Source organism: Culex quinquefasciatus, chromosome 2, assembly GCF_015732765.1.
Source record: "Culex quinquefasciatus strain JHB chromosome 2, VPISU_Cqui_1.0_pri_paternal, whole genome shotgun sequence".
In the NCBI taxonomy this organism is placed as follows: domain Eukaryota; kingdom Metazoa; phylum Arthropoda; class Insecta; order Diptera; family Culicidae; genus Culex; species Culex quinquefasciatus.
Window position 1 is genome coordinate 132,980,784 of NC_051862.1, and position 19,740 is coordinate 133,000,523.

Here is a 19,740-nt window from a genome sequence, read left to right on the forward strand (position 1 = left end):
ACAAAAGTGTTCCTAATTTGTGGATGTTCCGAATATGTGGGATGACTGTATAACGATTTTTTTTGGCAATGCGTTAAGTAAATTCATTGATAAAAAAAATGAAAACGTTACTTTTCGATACAAGTTACTAATACTAATTCTGTAGTGGAACTATTTACTTTTCCTGCCATTCTCGAACGACGAAACAGACTATTCTTCTCAACTAAAAACACCAGAAAATTAAAAAATACAGAATGTTTTGTTGCTCATGATTCGATTATCTGAAGTCCCATACAAACCTTCGGATAATCTTCCTGGGATGACGTAACGTCCTATAAGAACAATAACAACAACTGAGGCCGGGACCGACGTTTCACTTCCCCATCCGATGAAATGCTGGAGTAGATGGGAATCGAAAACATGAAGATTTAGCCACGCCTGCTACACACTGTCACATTCAATTAATACTTAGAAAGTGTTAATAGAACTGATTCATGGTGGATGCTTCTAAACTATGAGTCTTTTGGTTTATCGCGACTATGATGTCCTTGCGGATTTATGTGCTTCTCGACAGATCTCTAGCGCATACTTTAGTAGCGCTAGTGTTTTGATTGATATCTGCCTTCATAAACATCACGCCTTTAAACTCTTCTTCCATACTAATAAATGTTCGATTTTTGATAAAATTTCTCCAACCCTATCTCTGGCACCACTTCCCATCGTCTTCGCATCGTCGCGTAGGACTCAAGCTTCAAGCTGTACCGAAGCGTGAATCAGCCGGCGCGCGGTCGGGGATCGCGGGGCGCAACACGGATTGCGGTTTGCGCGAACGAAACGGAACATTCAGCTCTTTCTCTCTCTATCGCTGTGGACTTCTCACTCCCTTGCTCGGGCCGTCAAGAGATTCAACTCAGAAGCAACATCGGCAGCCTCGAATTTGATGGTACATATATTCAGGGGTTCCCGAGGGTGTTGTGGTGGTGGGACGGCGGCGGGACGGAGAGAGTCAAACCCCGTCAACAACCCTGCTAGCGGCAGCAGCAACAGCTTCGTCGTCGTCGTCGTCGTGTATTATATAGAAGGAGATTTAATGTACGCACTGTACGGGGTCTACGGTGCTACGGGGGGCATCAATAAAGTAGCTACTAGTGTAGGTTTTCTCTTTTGGTGTAGGCTGTCTCGTTCTCGCTGGTGGGATGGGAGATTAGGCCATCTCGCTCACTCTCTCGCACGCTGGGTTTCGTGTATCGCGGTTAAGTACAGTAGATGTCTGCAGTTTCCAGTTCGCAGCTACTATGCCAGAAAGTCTTTTGACTTCTGTTACTAGCAAACGCTCGCAACACTCGTTCCAAGTCCAGCGTACTAAACAGGCCGTTTTTTGGTAGCCGCGTTGGCCACCTCTTCCTATACGGTATTCTCCGATCATAACTTTTAAACTTTTCGGGTTACCCGATTGACTCTCCGTCGTCGTCGTTGTCGTCGTCGGCAGTTTCGTCGCTCTTGCGCGCAACCTCCTGCCCGTAGCCTGTAGCGTTCGGTCTCCGGGGCCGTCTCTCGCGCCGCGCGCCGTTGTGCTGCTTATTTCGGTGTGTATTATTGCTGCCGTGTGTTGCCTGTGCCTGCCTGCCTGGCTATTGCTCTTGGAGAGTTCGTCTCATCATCTTCATCTGCGCGCGCCACTGCAGCCGAATCAACCGAGGTTCGTCGTCGTCTACCTTCAAGTGCTCAGGAAGATCAATTTAGCGTCATAATAGCGATACGCACAGAAGCGTTCGGAAGTTATATTACATCGGCGATATTATTAACTCTCACAGCTTCGCGGACCGCGCTGGAGTTCGGGAGCAGTTCGGGAATAGTCGCTTTCTCCGGTGGATGTGCTGTACCGTCAACGGAACCGTACTAAGGAATAATCCATGCGAGAAAATAAGTGATTTTGAATGGTTTCTCATTCGATAAAGTGACTTCAATGATACCTGGTGTCGAAGGTGAAGCGATTGTGATACACAGGAAGAGTTCCATCCAGAGTGTTCAGCTGGAAAGGTGTTTCGACGAGCGAGCGTCTTCGATGCGCACCGGATCCTGTAATCAAACGTCAACAATCCTGGTAAGTTTAAACAATTTCGCAAACTCACAACCTTCTGCAAACCACGTTTCGGTGAAATGACCCCCGATCGTAGCAGGCGTCCGACATCTTGCCGATTCGATACCCAACTGCTGCGCAGCAGTGCCGCGAGCGCTACCGGGCTTTACACCGCCTACTTTTTATCTGCTTCTGTTCCACCAAACCTCGGCTACCGTGCGCGCTCGGGTCACCAACACACACTCAGATTTTCCCTCGTGGGTCTAAACTCCGACGCGGTCCGAACATTGCCGACGGCACCGGCGGCTGCAAAATCGAAGCGCCGACGGCGCTTTCAAATTGACACTCACTCACTCAAGTGGGTCGTTTCATCGAAAACGTCAAATTTTGGCGAAGGGCGCCCGCTTCGTCGTGGCTACCGGTTTTTGCGCCGCCCTTTTTTGTCCGTTTTGACCAGGTCTCGGAACCCCGAGTGGTGGCGGTGGCCGCGGAAACCCGTTTTCATAATTAGACGCCGCCGCCGCACGCACGCACACAGAAGCCGCCCGATCGTTGATGGCCGGCTACCGGTGTTACGCGCGCGCATGTGTGCACAGTAGCCACGTTTTGCTCTTTCTCTCGCGGGCTCCTTTTCTCTTTTGCTACCGTTTTTTTGTTATTCGCGTTTGTCGGGCGAAGACGCGGATTGGTCGAAACGGGAGCCCGTGTGTGTGAGAGCGTGAGCGTTTTGTGGTTGATTGGGAGAAAGAAATGGCTACCGGGCTTTTGTTTGGGGTGGGGAGAAAGGTTTTTGATTGGAAGCCAATGAAGAGTGGGATGGATAATAAATTTAAATTTAAAAAATGTAATATGAAAAATATCCCTTCATTTTAGTTTGTTTCAATGGAAATGTTTTAAAGAGTAATGTATATTGTGCCTTGTTAAGCATTAAAATACCAACATATTGAAATTTACCATGACATAAATCTTCCTGAAAACAGATATTGCAATCAATTTGTAGAACCCCAGTTAGTTCTACAGGATAGTTGTCAATCCCTAAACCATGTATTTTCAAATACATCTCAAAAAGAGTTTCTTTTTAAATTATTTTAAATATGGAGGAATGCTATTTTTTTTATACAAATTGCTCCTATGAAGTCTTTTGAAAATTATAGATCTGATTGGTCAAATCTGACACCTGAAGTGTGCTGAGTGCACATACAATATAACATTGGGACATCATTCCATAATTCAAAATGTTTTTGCTAAAAAAGCAAAGCCTTTCAAAAAAAAAAAAAAAGAAAAAAACGGAATCGACGTAACACCATATATTATGTGGCCCTCTTAAACCTTGCGGTTTCGTCAACGGATCCACAGGCGTGTATCGTTCTTTTTGCGACAAGACTCCGCCTCCCGGGTCTCCTAAGTGTGAAGGTATGGCACGGGGAGAGGGCACCGAAAACCTATATTTACACTTAGAATTTATTTGCGTCCGCCTCGGGATTCGAATCGGCGATCTCTGGATTGTGAGTCCAGTGCGCGGTCCGATTGATCCACACAGGCAGACTTTCAAAGAAAATCTTTTTGTTGATGTGAATGCCAACCAACGAAACAACAATTTTCAACAATTTTAAAATCTTTTTATTATTCAACCAAATATGTCTTAAAATTTCTAGATGCAATCATTAATCTCCTGGTTGACCATGTATCACCATGTTTAGGGAACTATTGTAAACAACTTGTGGAATTCGTAACCTTAAAATAAATCAAACTTGCAAAATTGCATTAAAAAATATGGATATATTGTATTTGCATTTTGATTAATAATGACATTTTATATTATTGTTGGTTTTTTATTGAGGTATTCACCTATAAAGTAACAATTTATCAAATTTGCAATGCTACATGATAGAAGAAAAAGTGATTTTATGGTAAAAAAAACAAAACCTTCAAATGAAATTTTATCCCAAAATGCATTTATATGAAAGACCCTTGTGTTGACCTAAACCCAAATAATTTATAAAAGATAGGCAGTTAAAAAATGTTTTAAAAAGCTTTGAAAAATAAAAACAATCATAAATTATAACACTGAAATAAAATAAAAGTACCAAATTCATAAATTCTAGGAATTTTACCTCCTTACCTAATTTAGTAATCCAAAAACCCCAATTACTAAATAATTTAAGCAGAGCAAAATTTCTAGAATTTAGGAATTTGGTACTTGTTTTTTATTTCAGTGTAGAATTGCTTCAAATATATATCAAAGCCAAACATTGAAAGACTTCGTTCAAAATTACTTATGAATGTTTTCGTTCCTACATCACATAAAAAAACGGTTTGCTTTTGATTTTAATTCTGTTCAGACGATATAGATAAGATTGATTTTGATAAATTTGATAAATATTATTTTTTTGTTGCATATATTTCTCGAAGTTCATGTCCATCGACTGACCCTAGTCAAATATGCCAAAACTCATAAAAATATATATTAAAATTAATTACAGCCATGGTTTAACGATTTCGATGAAAAAATGTGTTTCATAAAGCATTTTTAAACAGTCCAGTTGTTTTGCAATCATGTATTTTAAAAATATCCAATCATTGACCACAAAAAAAATCCCGAATAATTATCTTAACCTACCTAATTATGCTTAATATGCAGAGAAAATGAGTTATACATTGTTTTCGGTTGATCAGACTTAAATTTCCTTTCACATTTTGAAGTAAGTACAATTTTGTATCTTGTTGGTATCGTCTTCTGCAAAATATTCGTTTATTTTATATTACATTATTTAATATTGTGTTTTACAAATTTTTCATAATGTTAATTTCAAATTTATTTCAAAACAACACAATAAAAAAAACTGCCCAAAGATCCACACCCATTTCCTCCCCTAATAACAATTAGACCGCACATTCCACTCAACATTCCAGCGACCTACGCTCTGATGGGGTCCCACCCCCGTGGTCTCTCTATCATCTCTTGTTAAGGAGCAACCTCACCTTCCCAGGAATCCATCAATTAGTGAAGGATTCTCAAACAAATCCATCGCGTCCAACAACAAATAGCATTAGGCGAGAGGTCTCAAAAGGTCCCGCGCCAGCCCGCGTCTGCGTAATGATGCGGCACTTTCTAATGATCTGATCCCAAACATCGCTCAGCATCCCTCCGCGATCATCATCATCATCAATAACCGTGCAGAGCAGTACTGATCGCACTGTCAGAGTGTGCCCCGTAACATTGTCAAGGGTCTTCTTTTCTCTAAGGCGAGTGAGTGCAAAGGACCCTAAAACCCTAAGTCGAGATAGGATCGATGAATGAAAGTGGATTCCTTTGTGGCTTCTCCCGAAGGAGGAATCTGGACACTCACCCCGAGGGTCGTTACGGAAAATTATGTATTTCAACAAGTTGATCACATCGAAACATCCGTCACACCGACGGGATTTTTTTAAATGTTGGATTCTGAGGTCAAGCGGAGAAAAGAACCACACAAAAGTCACGGTCGCTGGACCGAAGAAGATCTGGACGAGATTCCTGGGCCAGAAAGATCGATAAAGTAAACAAATCGATCGTGGACGGTCTAACATGAAAAATGAATTGAATGACATGGCGAATATTTGCTGCGCTTTTTTTTGGAAAAAGGTTCTGCCCGCTGTTTGACAAAGTAATGCGAGGGTCCTGGTGGTTTCGGGGCGAAGAACAAATGCACCAGAAGATTGTCCGCAGTAGATATGTCTTTATTTATGGCCCCGAAGAGATCTGCAAGTTGCGTTGGGTTTGATGGCTGGTACTGTTAGAAGAACTATCTAGAACGACTACCAATAAAATGGTAGAACTAGTTTGTTGTCAAACTATTGAAATTCTTCGATCAAGGATCAAAATTTCTAAGTGGAGACCTTAAATCAATAACACTAAATTTCTCGGATCGTAAAAAATATCAAAAGAAATTAACAACTGCAAATGTTATGTTTAAAGTACAGGTATTTTTTTCCCCTTATTTTATAATAATCTTAACTCAACTATAAATATCGTCATCAATTTAAGCCATGGATCACAAAGAAAAAAATTCCATTCAAATTAAAAACAATATTAATTTATTAACTTAAAATAAATGTATGAGCGTTTGTTTTGGTTTTTGAAAAGATTTGCTTTATATTGCTTTATATGAATATATTATGAATATGGGTCATTCCAGATCAACTGAGTACACTTTTGGACTCGACCTTCACCGATTTGGACCAAACTTTTAGCGAACGTTCATCTATTGATATTTAACAGAAATCCCAAGTTTGATGCTGATTGGACCATCCTTCTATTTTTGGCAACGCCCCCTTTTTTGGCGATTTTCTGAAAAACTTTTTTTTCTTTTAATCATATCTTTGCAACTATTTGAGCAAAAGACTTTCTACTGGTTTCATTTTATAGAAAATTGTCCAAGGAATTCGATAAAAATAAAATTTAAACTCTTAAATGCTCACTTACATTATATTTTAACGTTTTAAGTATTAAAATTTAGTTTTGACCAATTCCTTATATTTTTATTTGTTTTATTTTATCACCATCGTGTTCCTCGGACAATTTTACATGATAATCAAATAAAATGAACTATTGGCGAGATTCAGCGATTTTACTGAAAAAAGTTTGATTTTGCGCTGCATTCTGTCCTATGAATTCAAATCCGAAATAAGTTTTTCACATAAAAAAACTTGCTGATTTTCACTATTTAAACAACTAATTTTGCAAAACTTTTGGTAGAAACTTGCTTGCTCACTTCTTTATTGAGCAATTTATAACTCGATTTCAGTTGAAAATGCTTTTAATTAGCTTTAATTGAATGTCAAAGTTCTGACCTGCCAACATTAGAGGCATGCTGGAATTCAATGCTGTTCCCCTATGCGGGATTCATTCCTTTTTGTTAAAAGTACACCATGTACTTCCGAGTGCTGCGTAAAATCAAACTTTTTTCAGTAAAATCACTGTATCTTGCCAATAGTTCATTTTAGTTTGAGGTCTACATTGATTATTACCGTCAGTGGGGGTGACTATGGGTCAAAAAACGATACACCTCTCGTAATTACTTAATAACAAAAACAATTTAAATAACATCGAAAATCTTTCAACGTAGATTTGTTCTAAGATAGTTTACTAACATTTTCCCAAAATATGGTGGATGTTGATGAACTCTACCTTAAATGCCAATAGTTTGAAAATTGACCCAATCTCACCCCTTAGAGGAGGTGACATTGGGTCAAATTAAACTAAAATGATGCTCAAATACAACGATATGGTAAAAAGTGTTTCTTGTTCGAAGGAATCGTATTAACATGCTACAATGTTTGAAGTGGAGATTTTCAAACATTTGGGTAGTTTTCGAGCAATCCCAACAAAAAATTTAGAAAAATGATTTTTCAAGAGGTCATTTTTGGCCAAAAACGTACCTCAACTTTAGACAGCTGTCAAAATAACAGGATTTGCTCTAGGAACAAGATTTTTTCAGCGAAGTCATCTTAAGATGTCCCCTACACAACCCTTTTAACAGAATTCAGTTTCATTGAGAAGAATCTGAGAAATGGTAAAATCCGCAAAAAATCACTTTGACCCAATCTCATCCCCCAGACCCAATGTCAAATGTCAAATGTATGTTAAATTGTCCGGGGAACACGATGGTGATAAAATAAAACAAATAAAAATTTAAGGAATTGGTCAAAACTAAATGTTAATACTTTAAACGTTAAAATATAATATTAGTGGACATTTAAGGGTTAACATTTTATTTTTATCGAATTCCTTGGACAATTTTCTATGAAATGCAACCTGTAGAAAGTCTTTTGCTTAAGTATTTGCAATGTTATGAAAGTTAAAAAAACATCAAAAAAGATGGCGGTGCCAAATATAGAGGGATGGTCCAATCAGCACCAAGCTTGGGATTTCTGTTAACTATCGATAGATGAACGTTCCCTCCAAGTTTGGTCCAAATCAGTGATGGTCGGATCCAAAAGTGTACTCAGTTGACCTGGAATGAATATATTCACAAACATTTCTAGATTACATTTTCAAAACCACCAATGTGCCATGTATGTTTCCTATGTACATAGGACCTTTTGAAAAAGTATGCGAGATTTCTAATCATTATGCGTAACGTAAGTTTTCTCACAGTCATATTGATAGTGTTTTCATTTTTAGGCAAATATAAATAAATTGAAGTTTTGAGACCATTGCCATTTTATTTCTAATTTTTGCCCCCTCCCCCTCCCTTTAAAAAATTAAAACATAAAACATTTGATGAAATAAAATATTTTCAAAAAAAATAAAAAATGCTTCATACATAACATTTTGTAGAAACAATGATATTTATATTTATTTTAATCGTCCTTTGATACGCCATGCATCAATATTTAGCAAATCAAGCTAACAATTAAAAATTCAATTATTTCTTTGTATTGCAGAACTTCAAAAACTAAACATTTAATATATGTGGCTAATTTAGTGCAATGGACACAGAAAAAACATTAAAATTCACGGGCTAAGATACATCTTGTTTCTTGGAATTCTCCCTTAAAAAAATAAATACTTCCAAGCTTTCCGATACAAATTTATTACTGATAAACTTTTTAATATTTCCATTATTTTTTAACGTTTGTTTTCCTTTTATTGCATTTTTTCACAGTGCTTGAGAATTTCATATTATTCTTTTTGAAAAGCTGTGTTTTTGAAAGTCAAGTTATTTTTATGTCCATTTTTATATTTTTAAATCAATGTTTATTTATTAATAATATGTTATTAAATTAAGAATCGTAATGCTGGGCAATCCTGGTTGTAAAGGAAAGAATCTCGCAAGTGTTGAATCACTATTAATTCAAAATCACAAATCATTCTTATGAAATTGAATTATGACACTATTCTAGGAAATTTGTATTTTTTCCATTTCGACGCTTCTGTGCTCTTTTATGCTAACTAGATAGGAAACCAGCATACTTAGTACAAGAGAGCACATAGGCATCGATCTACTAGGTTGAATTTTGAATTATTGTGTTTTCTTCTCTTTCAATCTTAATTGAATCTAACTCATAAAATGAAATAAATCTAGCATTTTAATGAAGCTTGTTAATTTTACCTGCCTAAATATTAAAATTTAATTTTAATTAAAGCAAATGCAACTATTTGCAGTTATTTGAAAAAATATTCACATATGGTTTCGAATATTTTTTTTAATCTGACATAGCATGTCTAATGTTGACTGTGATTATTTTCTTCAAAATAAATGGCCTTATTAATATTTAAATCTGTGCTCATAAGTTTTAGGTGCGAAAAACATTTTTAAGGCCTTGTATTTTTTTTTCTTCTGCAATCTTATTTTTCAAACTTTTTTTGTGTGCATAATTTTTGTCTAAGCAACAACGAAAGATCTGGTTGAATATTTTGTTTTAAAACATAGGGGAACAGCATGCTATTTCTATCGAGGTCGGAGGGTGTGTTACGCTCCATACGTTTTTTTTAAATTTGTATGAAAATTTTGTTACGAGGGGGGGGGGTCTAGAAACCGTTTTTTTGCGTTACGTAATAAAAGAACACTCCCTTGCTGAAAGTTCCACTTTTCATAGCTAAACTTGACTTTTTCAGCACTCCTCGTATTTATCCAACTCGGTGCCTTTTCAACATAAACTTCTAATTTAATTTTCCAAATTTGCCGTCGGCTCTCCCCCAGAGCACGTCGTTGCGTGACACCGGTAGTGTTGCCACCACGTGTTTTGGCCGCTCGCTCCACTTACGGGGACCGATAACCAATTAACTTATGCCCACACGAGCCGCACCGTCCAATCAGTCGAGCAAAGAGCCGCCGAAAGTCGGCACACTTCTGACGGGGGACCGGGCAAAAAACGAACTTTTTTTCAAACGAATATCGATATGCACACAAGAGTAAACAAACAATATTATCACAGCAGAGCAGAGCAGAAGGAAGTCGAGGTGGTGGAAAAAAGGTCGTGCCGCCACCAATATCAATTCCGTTGCGTGTGTGTGTGCGCGCGCCCAAAAGTGGTCGTGTGTTTGATTTGCTTGCGGTTTGACAGAGAGAGATAGAGAGGGAAAGAGAGCTTTCATCGAATTATGGGTGGTCAGACACGAGGACTTTCACACATGTCCGACCGAGGAGCAAAACGGGGCGGCACAACTTCAAACGCGTGTCGTCTTGCACGGAAACGGTTCGTTGATTTTGTGGGTGTGTGTGTGTGTTTCGAAATATTTGGTAACGAAATATCGCCTTGAAGCCAGAAACGAGCCAACAAAACAATCTTTATGTTTGGTCGCGTGTAACACCGGTTAGCAAACGTGGAGAGGAAAATTGAAAAATAAAATATCCATTCAGAAAACGATGTTTTGGGTGATTGAAAGTCTTTCTAGGGTAAGGGCACTCATTTTTGATTTTTGTTTTGAAGAGATAATAATACATTGAAAAAATCTCTGGGCAAGACAGTGAGCCATCAAACAACTCTCTTCTCTGGAGCAAATTGTAGCAAACGGGAGAATATTAGAGCACGCGGGAATTTGGAAGAAAGAGAGTTGTTCGTTTGCTCACTGTCTAGCCCTATGGATGGAATGCACGCTCCACGTTATTGCTATTTTTCTCTCAGGTTCATCAGCATTTTTTCAGAAATTTAAACTGTTCAGAAGAATTAGGTCCAAAAAAGGTCCACCAACCCCAAATTTGCATAACAATCGAACTAACACGCGTGGTCAGTTTGATTTACGTTCGTCACAAAAACTGTCCGGCCCCAGTGTCCGGTCCAAAGTGCGAGAGACACGTAAAGCTCATCTTTTTTTTTTTTTTTTTTTTTTTTTTTTTAATTTCTTTTCCATGTACATTCATTCAGTTAAAATATTATTGAGTGTCCAATCACAAACGATGACTTTTCACCTCAATTTTAAATACTAGCAACTTTCATTTATTCATGAAATATTGTAGCTTTCGCTATTCAGTGATTTCAAATGTAGGAGGTCCTACATGTACAAAAGGGAAAAGGGATACCTTAAAACTAACTTATAAACTATATAAAGAGCGGATCAATGCAGCTGAAGACTGCAATGATTTTTGTCGAAATGCATCAATTATCTTATTGGACATAACATCCAAAGTGTCAACTTCGGCTAATTGATGAAGTTCACTGGTGCTGAACCAGGGAGGAAGTTTCAGAATCATTTTCAGAATTTTGTTCTGAATCCTCTGAAGTTTTTCTTCCTGGTTAAGCAACAGCTTGTCCAGATCGGCACAGCATAAAGCATGGCAGGTCTGAAAATTTGTTTATAAATTAACAGTTTATTCTTGAGACAAAGTCTAGAATTCCTGTTTATAAGTGGATACAAACATTTAATATATTTGTTACATTTAACCTGGATACTTTCAATGTGATCCTTGTAAGTAAGTTTTTGTCAAAACCAAGTCCAAGATATTTCACTTGATCCTCCCACTTTAAATTTACCTCATTCATCTTTATAATGTGATGACTTTTGGTTTAAGAAAATCAGCCCTTGGTTTGTGAGGGAAAATAATAAGTTGAGTTTTTGCAGCATTTGGAGTAATTTTCCATTCTTTCAAATAAGAATTGAAAATATCCAAGCTTTTTGTAATCTTCTTGTGATGACACGAAGGCTTCTGCCTTTGGCGGAGATGCTTGTGTCATCAGCAAAAGTGATTTCTGACATCCTGGGGCAAATCAGGCAAGTCAGAAGTAAAAATATTGTATAAAATTGGACCCAAAATGCTTCCTTGAGGGACGCCAGCACGTACAGGTAGTTGATCAGATTTGCTATTCTGATAACATACCTGCAGAGTACGATCCGTCAAATAATTTTGAATAATTTTCACGATATAAATCGGAAAATTAAACCTTTTCAATTTCGCAATCAAACCTTTATGCCAAACACTGTCAAATGCTTTTTCTATGTCTAGAAGAGCAGCGCCAGTAGAATAGCCCTCAGATTTGTTGCTTCGAATTAAATTTGAAACTCTCAACAACTGATGAGTAGTTGAATGCCCAAGGCGAAATCCAAACTGCTCATCAGCGAAAATTGAATTTTCATTAATGTGCGTCATCATTCTATTAAGAATTATTCTTTCGAATAATTTACTAATAGATGAAAGCAAACTAATGGGCCGATAGCTTGAGGCTTCAGCAGGATTTTTATCCGGTTTCAAAATCGGAATTACTTTGGCATTTTTCCAACTACTGGGAAAATATGCCAAATCAAAACATTTGTTGAAAATTTTGACCAAGCAACTTAAAGTTGCTTCTGGTAATTTTTAATTAAAATGTAAAAATGCCATCCTCACCAGGGGCTTTCATATTTTTAAATTTTTGATAATAGATTTTATTTCATTCAGATCCGTATTAAAAACTTCATCTGATGAAAATTCTTGTTCAACAATATTCTGAAATTCTATTGAAATTTGATTTTCAATAGGACTCAAAACATTCAAGTTGAAATTATGAGCACTCTCAAACTGCTGAGCAAGTTTTTGAGCTTTTTCCCCATTAGTTAATAGAATATTATCACCATCTTTTAAAGAAGGGATGGGTTTTGAGGTTTCTTAAGAACCTTTGAAAGTTTCCAAAAGGTTTGGAATAAGGTTTAATTTGTTCGACATCTCTTGCGAACTTTTCATTTCGCAGGAGAGTGAATCTGTGGTCAATAACCTTTTGCAAATCTTTTGAATTCGCTTCAGTGCAGGATCACGAGAACGTTGATACTGTCTTCGGCGAACATTTTCAGACGAATCAGAAGCTGAAGATCGTCATCAATAATGGGAGAATCAAATTTGACTTGGACTTTAGGAATAGCAATATTCCTAGCATCCAAAATTGCATTAGTTAAAGATTCCAAGGCTGAATCAATATCAGCTTTGGTTTCTAAAACAAAATCATGATTTAAATTATTCTCAATATGATGCTGATACCTGTCCCAATTAGCTTTGTGGTAATTAAACACAGAACTATTGGGTCTGGTAACTGCTTCATGAGAAAGTGAAAAAGTTACTGGAAGATGATCAGAATCAAAATCAGCATGAGTCACTAAAGGACCACAATACTGACTTTGATTTGTCAACACCAAATCAATTGTTGATGGATTTCTAACAGAAGAAAAGCAAGTTGGCCCATTCGGGTATAAAACCGAATAAAGACCAGAAGTGCAATCTCTGAACAGAATTTTACCATTGGAATTTACTTTTGAATTATTCCAAGATTGGTGTTTGGCATTAAAATCACCGATGATCAAAAATCGAGATCTATGCCGAGTAAGTTTATTCAAATCCCCTTTGAAATAATTTTTATTTTCCCCAGTGCATTGGAATGGCAAATATGCAGCTGCAATCATAATTTTCCCAAAAGAAGTTTCAAGTTCAATGCCCAAACTTTCAATAACTTTTAACTTAAAGTCACGTAAAGTGCTATAAGTCATACTACGGTGGATAACTATTGCAACTCCACCGCCATTTCGATTCATTCGGTTATTAGTTATAACTTTATAATCTGGATCATTTGAAAAGTGAAAAGTGCCAGTTTTTAAAAATGTTTCGGTTATAACAGCAACATGCACGTTATGAACTCGTAAAAAGTTGAAAAATTCATTTTCTTTCGCTTTTAAAGAGCGAGCATTAAAATTCATAATATTGATGGAATTACTTAGATCCATGATTAAACTTCAGGGTAAGAACAACATCATTCGCAAATTTTAATCCAATCTGGATTGCTTCCATCATGGATGTAGCATTACTCATTGTTTGAATCAAACCAAACAGTGAGTTTTGCAAAAAGTCATTTTTCAAACGTAACATCGCCGAGATCAGAAGATCCCAAAGCGTTGCCAGCAGAAAAATTTTCAAATGAGATTTGAGGTACCTGCCCAATTTCAGAAAGATTGGTAGAGGATTTAAAATTCGTGGATGAACCCGAAACGACGTTAGCATAAGAAATGCCATTGTTGTTACCTAACTTTTCCACGGTAGGGGTATTTCTAGAATTGTTCGAGTGAGACAGCACGAACGTTTGATTTAAAGATGCAGGTACAACCTGACTTTGAGAAAATTTCGGTTTGGATTTCGGCTGATGCTTAGCACGAGAATCCAAAACCTTTTTCTGATGGGGCAATCCCAGAAATTTGATTTGTGATTTCCACCACAATTTGCACATTTAAATTGGGTGACTTCTTTCACGGGACAATTGTCCTTGTCGTGAGAAGAATCCCCGCAAACCATGCATTTTGGAACCATGGCGCAATGATCAGTACCGTGACCGAATGCCTGGCAACGCCGGCACTGGGTCAGATTCTGGCCATTACCGCCATGTTTCTTAAAATGCTCCCACTTTACCCGTACATGGAACAAAAACTGAACTTTGTCCAAAAGTTTCAAATTGTTGATTTCATTTCTGTTGAAATGAATCAGATAAAATTGTGAAGTCAAACCAAAGCGAGAAATATTCCCGTTTGATTTTTTCTTCATTGGTATTACTTGGGATGGGGCAAAGCCAAGCAACACCTTAAGTTCGTTTTTGATCTCATCCACCGACAAGTCGTTGGAGAGACCTTTCAAGACCGCCTTGAATGGCCGAGCATTCTTGGTCTCATACGTGTAGAAATTGTGTTTGTGGTTTTTCAAATAACCAACAAAAGTTTGGTGATCTTGTAAAGATTCCGTCAACAAGCGACATTCTCCTCTTCGACCAAGCTGGAACGAAACTTTCAAATTGCAAGTTTCCTTGCAATTCTTCAGTTGCGTTCGAAAGCTGGCCAAATCGGAGACGGAAGTCACTACAATTGGCGGAGCCTTTACTCGTTTCTCGACGGCAGAAGGCTCAGTACGAGGAGAAGGTTCCTTGTCATCAGTTTCGGATAAAACACCGAAACTGTTTGTCAATGGAATTGGAGGATTGACCTCACATTCAGAATCAGAATCAGACCTCAGAAGAGGCTGTTTTCTTTTTCTGTTTCCGTTAGCCGGTTTAGCGTTCAAACGCTTCACCGACGTAACGACCAAATCTTCAGAAGATTTGCGTTTACCTTTGTTTTGACGCATTTTGCAAGCAAAGTTCTCTTAAAAGATGTTTGTAAAATACAACAAAATTTCAGGTGGTGTTAGTCTTGAAAAGACTGTTTAGAATTTTGGAAAATAACTCAGGTAGTCTTTAAAAAGACTGTGAATTTTGTTTTGAAATAACTCTGAGCTTAGGTAGTAAAAAATACCGCAGCTCTAGTGTCCGTTCACCACGAAGGTTCGCAAGACACTGAAAAGCTCATCTTTAATTTATCTTTAATTTATAGATGCGCTTAACGGGTGTGTGCTGCACTTTGGGGGGAACGAAACTTGCGCCATCCGTGGTGAGGGCGCTGTCCCAGGGGTTAAATTCGGGAACGGGGTTGATTTATTGACGACCACAGTGAAAGACGGAGTGAAATTTATGAGTGGTGATTTGTACATAATTTACACGAATTTGTATCCCTCCCTCCCGTGCGTTTCTCCGGCGTTTCGGTTAGAGTCCTGCGCGGGATAAGCGAGCAATTTCTGGTGGTTTATGCAAATTAATTACGGCGAACGTTGGGCCGATTTTCGTGGGAAATGAGAGTCAATGTTTTTGTTTTTGGTAATGGGATGAAATCCGGTTATTTTTTGTTGTAATTAAGTTTGAAGCTCGTGCTGCAAGTTCCCACGATGATCAAGTTCAAGTTATTGTCTCATTCTCAGTCTCAGTCTCAGTGTCAGTGTCAGTGTCAGTCTCAGTCTCAGTCTCAGTCTCAGTCTCAGTCTCAGTCTCAGTCTCAGTCTCAGTCTCAGTCTCAGTCTCAGTCTCAGTCTCAGTCTCAGTCTCAGTCTCAGTCTCAGTCTCAGTCTCAGTCTCAGTCTCAGTCTCAGTCTCAGTCTCAGTCTCAGTCTCAGTCTCAGTCTCAGTCTCAGTCTCAGTCTCAGTCTCAGTCTCAGTCTCAGTCTCAGTCTCAGTCTCAGTCTCAGTCTCAGTCTCAGTCTCAGTCTCAGTCTCAGTCTCAGTCTCAGTCTCAGTCTCAGTCTCAGTCTCAGTCTCAGTCTCAGTCTCAGTCTCAGTCTCAGTCTCAGTCTCAGTCTCAGTCTCAGTCTCAGTCTCAGTCTCAGTCTCAGTCTCAGTCTCAGTCTCAGTCTCAGTCTCAGTCTCAGTCTCAGTCTCAGTCTCAGTCTCAGTCTCAGTCTCAGTCTCAGTCTCAGTCTCAGTCTCAGTCTCAGTCTCAGTCTCAGTCTCAGTCTCAGTCTCAGTCTCAGTCTCAGTCTCAGTCTCAGTCTCAGTCTCAGTCTCAGTCTCAGTCTCAGTCTCAGTCTCAGTCTCAGATTTCAGCGTAATTTCAGTCACACTTGATGTCAATGTTAAATTCTGTTTCTCAAAGTTGAAATCTCAGCTTCAGTCGGGCAATCAGTTATTGCTGCGTCAAATTTCCACGAGTTCTACAGTTGACCTGCTTCTCATCGCCAAGATTTACGATGCTGGTGATTGAAGATGATTAGCTGGCGCAACTTCCAATCCGGCGCAAATGAAGTGATAAATGTGTACTAACATTAACCCTCCGAACGAAGAAACGGCGGTGATTAGCGCCTATCGTGTGACTGCTAGGACGTCGTCGGGATTAGAATTAGAACTGCTGCCGATACTAACTGCGCTGACTGCGCAACAGGTCATTCAATTTCATCTGCACTAGCTCGTTGATGTAATTACCGACGTGTTGTACTAAACAGCCCCCTCTGCAGCAAGGGCTGCGAAGATTTACTGACGACTCAATGTTCGTCGAGAGTGATTGAGTAATGGACGATCTGCCGGCAGCAGCAGCCTCAACAACCAGGGGTTGGAAATTTTTCACAACCCGTAATAACCTGCAACTAGCCTCACTTATCATTTATCATGGGTCCAGGTGCCCGTGTACCTCCCCGTCTTGTTCCGAGAGCAACACACCAATCCCCGTCGATGTAACACCCATCTTCCGAGACCACCAGACCACCCGAACTCCAGAAACTGCATTCTTGGAGTTGTTCTCCTCCCACATGGACCACGTCGTCGGGGAGGTTGTCGTCGTCGTCGTATCTTGACTGCCGCGGAATTCCTTGGAGGACCTCGTGTGAACACACCGGGGCCAGTGCTGCCGTGCTCGTTATCTACCCCAACAGGGTCTCTTTGCTCTTCGCACCTTCGTCGGGACACTAGTGGTCAACCCGGTGTTGGACTACCATCTTGACACCTTAACACGACATGACCATCCTTTAAGATAGCCACGGTTGTTGGCAGTGTTCGGAGCTGACCGCACCATTTATCTCCCCCAGAGGATCCCCTTTTTAGAGCGAGTGCGCGCGCGCTATCGACCTGGCCAGGAAGCTGTTTGTTTTTGGACCAACAAGACTGCACTTTGGACGACGACCGTTAAGGAGTCGCTGGCAACGCTGGCTCATCCGCGAGTTCCGCTCATCTTTCACCACACCGGGTATTAGCCTTATAACCCGGGTAAGCCTAGGATAAATGTGTATCAATGAATTATGGGCCAGTAATCGGAACCGGGTCCCGTGTACGGACTGGACACACGGGACCACGGCGTAAAGTGAATTAAAGTGAATCGCTGCCGCAGTGCCGTTCATCAACCGGCCACAGAATCTTTCAGCGCAGACACGCGACGGCGCTGCGCGGACAAACAATAAAGTAATTATTTATGGCGTTGCTGATTGTTGAAATAAGATGCAACAGGGCAGGAGAGTGAGCGCGTGTGCAGTTCGTTGGCAGTTGCAGCCTTGTGTTGAGTTCGACTCTGGTTGAAATAAGTGTTCAAGAGTGGCCAGGATTTTTTTTTCTAATTTACAAAATTCTTCAATTATGTCGAATTTTTTTTTAATTTTGGAAAAAAAATATTTTCATAAAAAAGTTTCAATATTTTGGTTTGAAACACTCCCAAAAATAAATATTCTTTATAATACATTTATGTTTTAATCACATTTAGGATGAAGTCCAAAGTTTCCAAAACATTTATTTCATTTTAAAGAATGTTATAGAAAAAAAAATAAGCAACTCGACAATCCGAAGCCTCGAATATCTGGAATTATGATTAACCGATATTCGATTATCTGCAGCTCTTCATAAGAATTGTGAATAAATAAATCATGGATTTTTTGTATCATCAAATTAGTTTAATTCTAGTTACTGTCCATGTTCGCATAAATGTCCCATATGCAAAAACATCAAGCTGAGAAAAACGCATTTGAAGTTTGTCGCATACATAAGCATAAGTTTCATTTCTAGAATAAAGTACTGGATGTTGTAGGCTTTTCTTTAAGAGCACACGATGTTGAACCAAACCTCGCCAATAACTTAAAAGTGATGAAAATGCAGATGGAACATTTATACGAGTAGAGGCAGTTTTGTGACTTTAAATCAGTCAAATTTGAGTGTTTTATTGCCAGATAATTAAATAATTATTCCCAATACTTCTGCACCATTTTGGAATGCATATTCGCAGCTCACTTTGGAGATATATTTTGAATCAATAACTCAAAACCAGAAAACTAAGCCTTTTTATGTGATTCGATTTTTCGAAGTGTATTATTACGAGTTTTCATTGGACTATCGTGAAAAATAGTGAAATTATTTACTAAGCTGCTTGTACTTCAAATGATTTTTTGATGTATTGCAAATGCCTTGATGTTGATTCCAAATGTTTCTTGAAGTTTTTTTATTTTAATTTTTTCCAAAATATTTGGGAACAAAAACATGACAGGCTCACTTTCCAAGTAACTTTTTAGCCTTTATTTTAGCTGTTACAACCGCTTTAAAACAATTAGTCAAAACCTACATTAAAACCACCTAGTCGTAACAACCTCCTCAGAACCCCGATAAAGCCCTCTAAAAATCCAAAAGGACCTCCGCAAAAGTTTGTTACGGTCTATTTATAAAATCTTCTTATGAGTTCAAGGCATTACTACTGAATCAAAACAACTTCCTTAAAGCCTTAATAAAACCTTTGTTGAAACCTAGTCAGGAGTTATGCAAAAATGACATTTCATACGTCTTCAAACGTCTTATGTAATTATATCCAAAATTCCGTATAAATGAGTTTTTTCATTGATTTTTATTTTTTTTTTATTTTTTCTACGAAGATGGTGGTAAATCACATTCAATCAGAGGACGTATTTAGCGCCATATTTATGCAATGCTATTTGGCCGCATTCAATGCTTTTTTAGGAGCGTATGGTTTTAAGTTACCTTTTTGATGCCTAATGACACTGGACATCTATAACTCCCTTGGTTTTAAAGAAGCATGCGATAAACCCGTTTGACATGACATTGTCATCGGGTTTTCAAGACTCCCTTAAAACTTTCATAAAAAACTTATTGAACAACATTTGGCTTTTATGTCCGAGGCATGCTTATTGATTGTTGTAAAATTAATAAGCAATCAAGATGCTATCATAAAACCTCAAAAAAACTTGGAGTTGGTTTAAAAATGTTACTTGGACTGGACACATCCTAAAGCAACATTGTTTGTTCTCTAATCAAATGTAACTAATGAAGGATCTGCCAAACCCAAAAATTTTATAAATAAAAAAATAATTACAAAATTCAGCTAGTTTCACAAATTAATGATGTTGAAAACAAACTTAATCCACCTATGTGGTTGGAGCCTTCCTCACTTATTGCCAATGGCTGATATA

At 38.4% G+C, this 19,740-nt stretch overlaps 1 protein-coding gene across 2 annotated transcripts in view; it reads left to right on the plus strand.

The window, feature by feature from the left end:
- Positions 1-1,243: 1,243 nt before the first annotated feature.
- LOC6045361 (protein drumstick) overlaps positions 1,244-19,740 on the plus strand; it is a 38,636-nt gene continuing 20,139 nt past the window's right edge. The window contains exon 1 of one of the 2 annotated variants that reach the window (XM_038257712.1): positions 1,244-2,083. The gene's annotated coding sequence lies outside the window, so the exon portion shown is untranslated. The remainder of the gene's footprint in view (positions 2,084-19,740) is intronic. The other variant, XM_038257711.1, reaches the window with a different exon arrangement.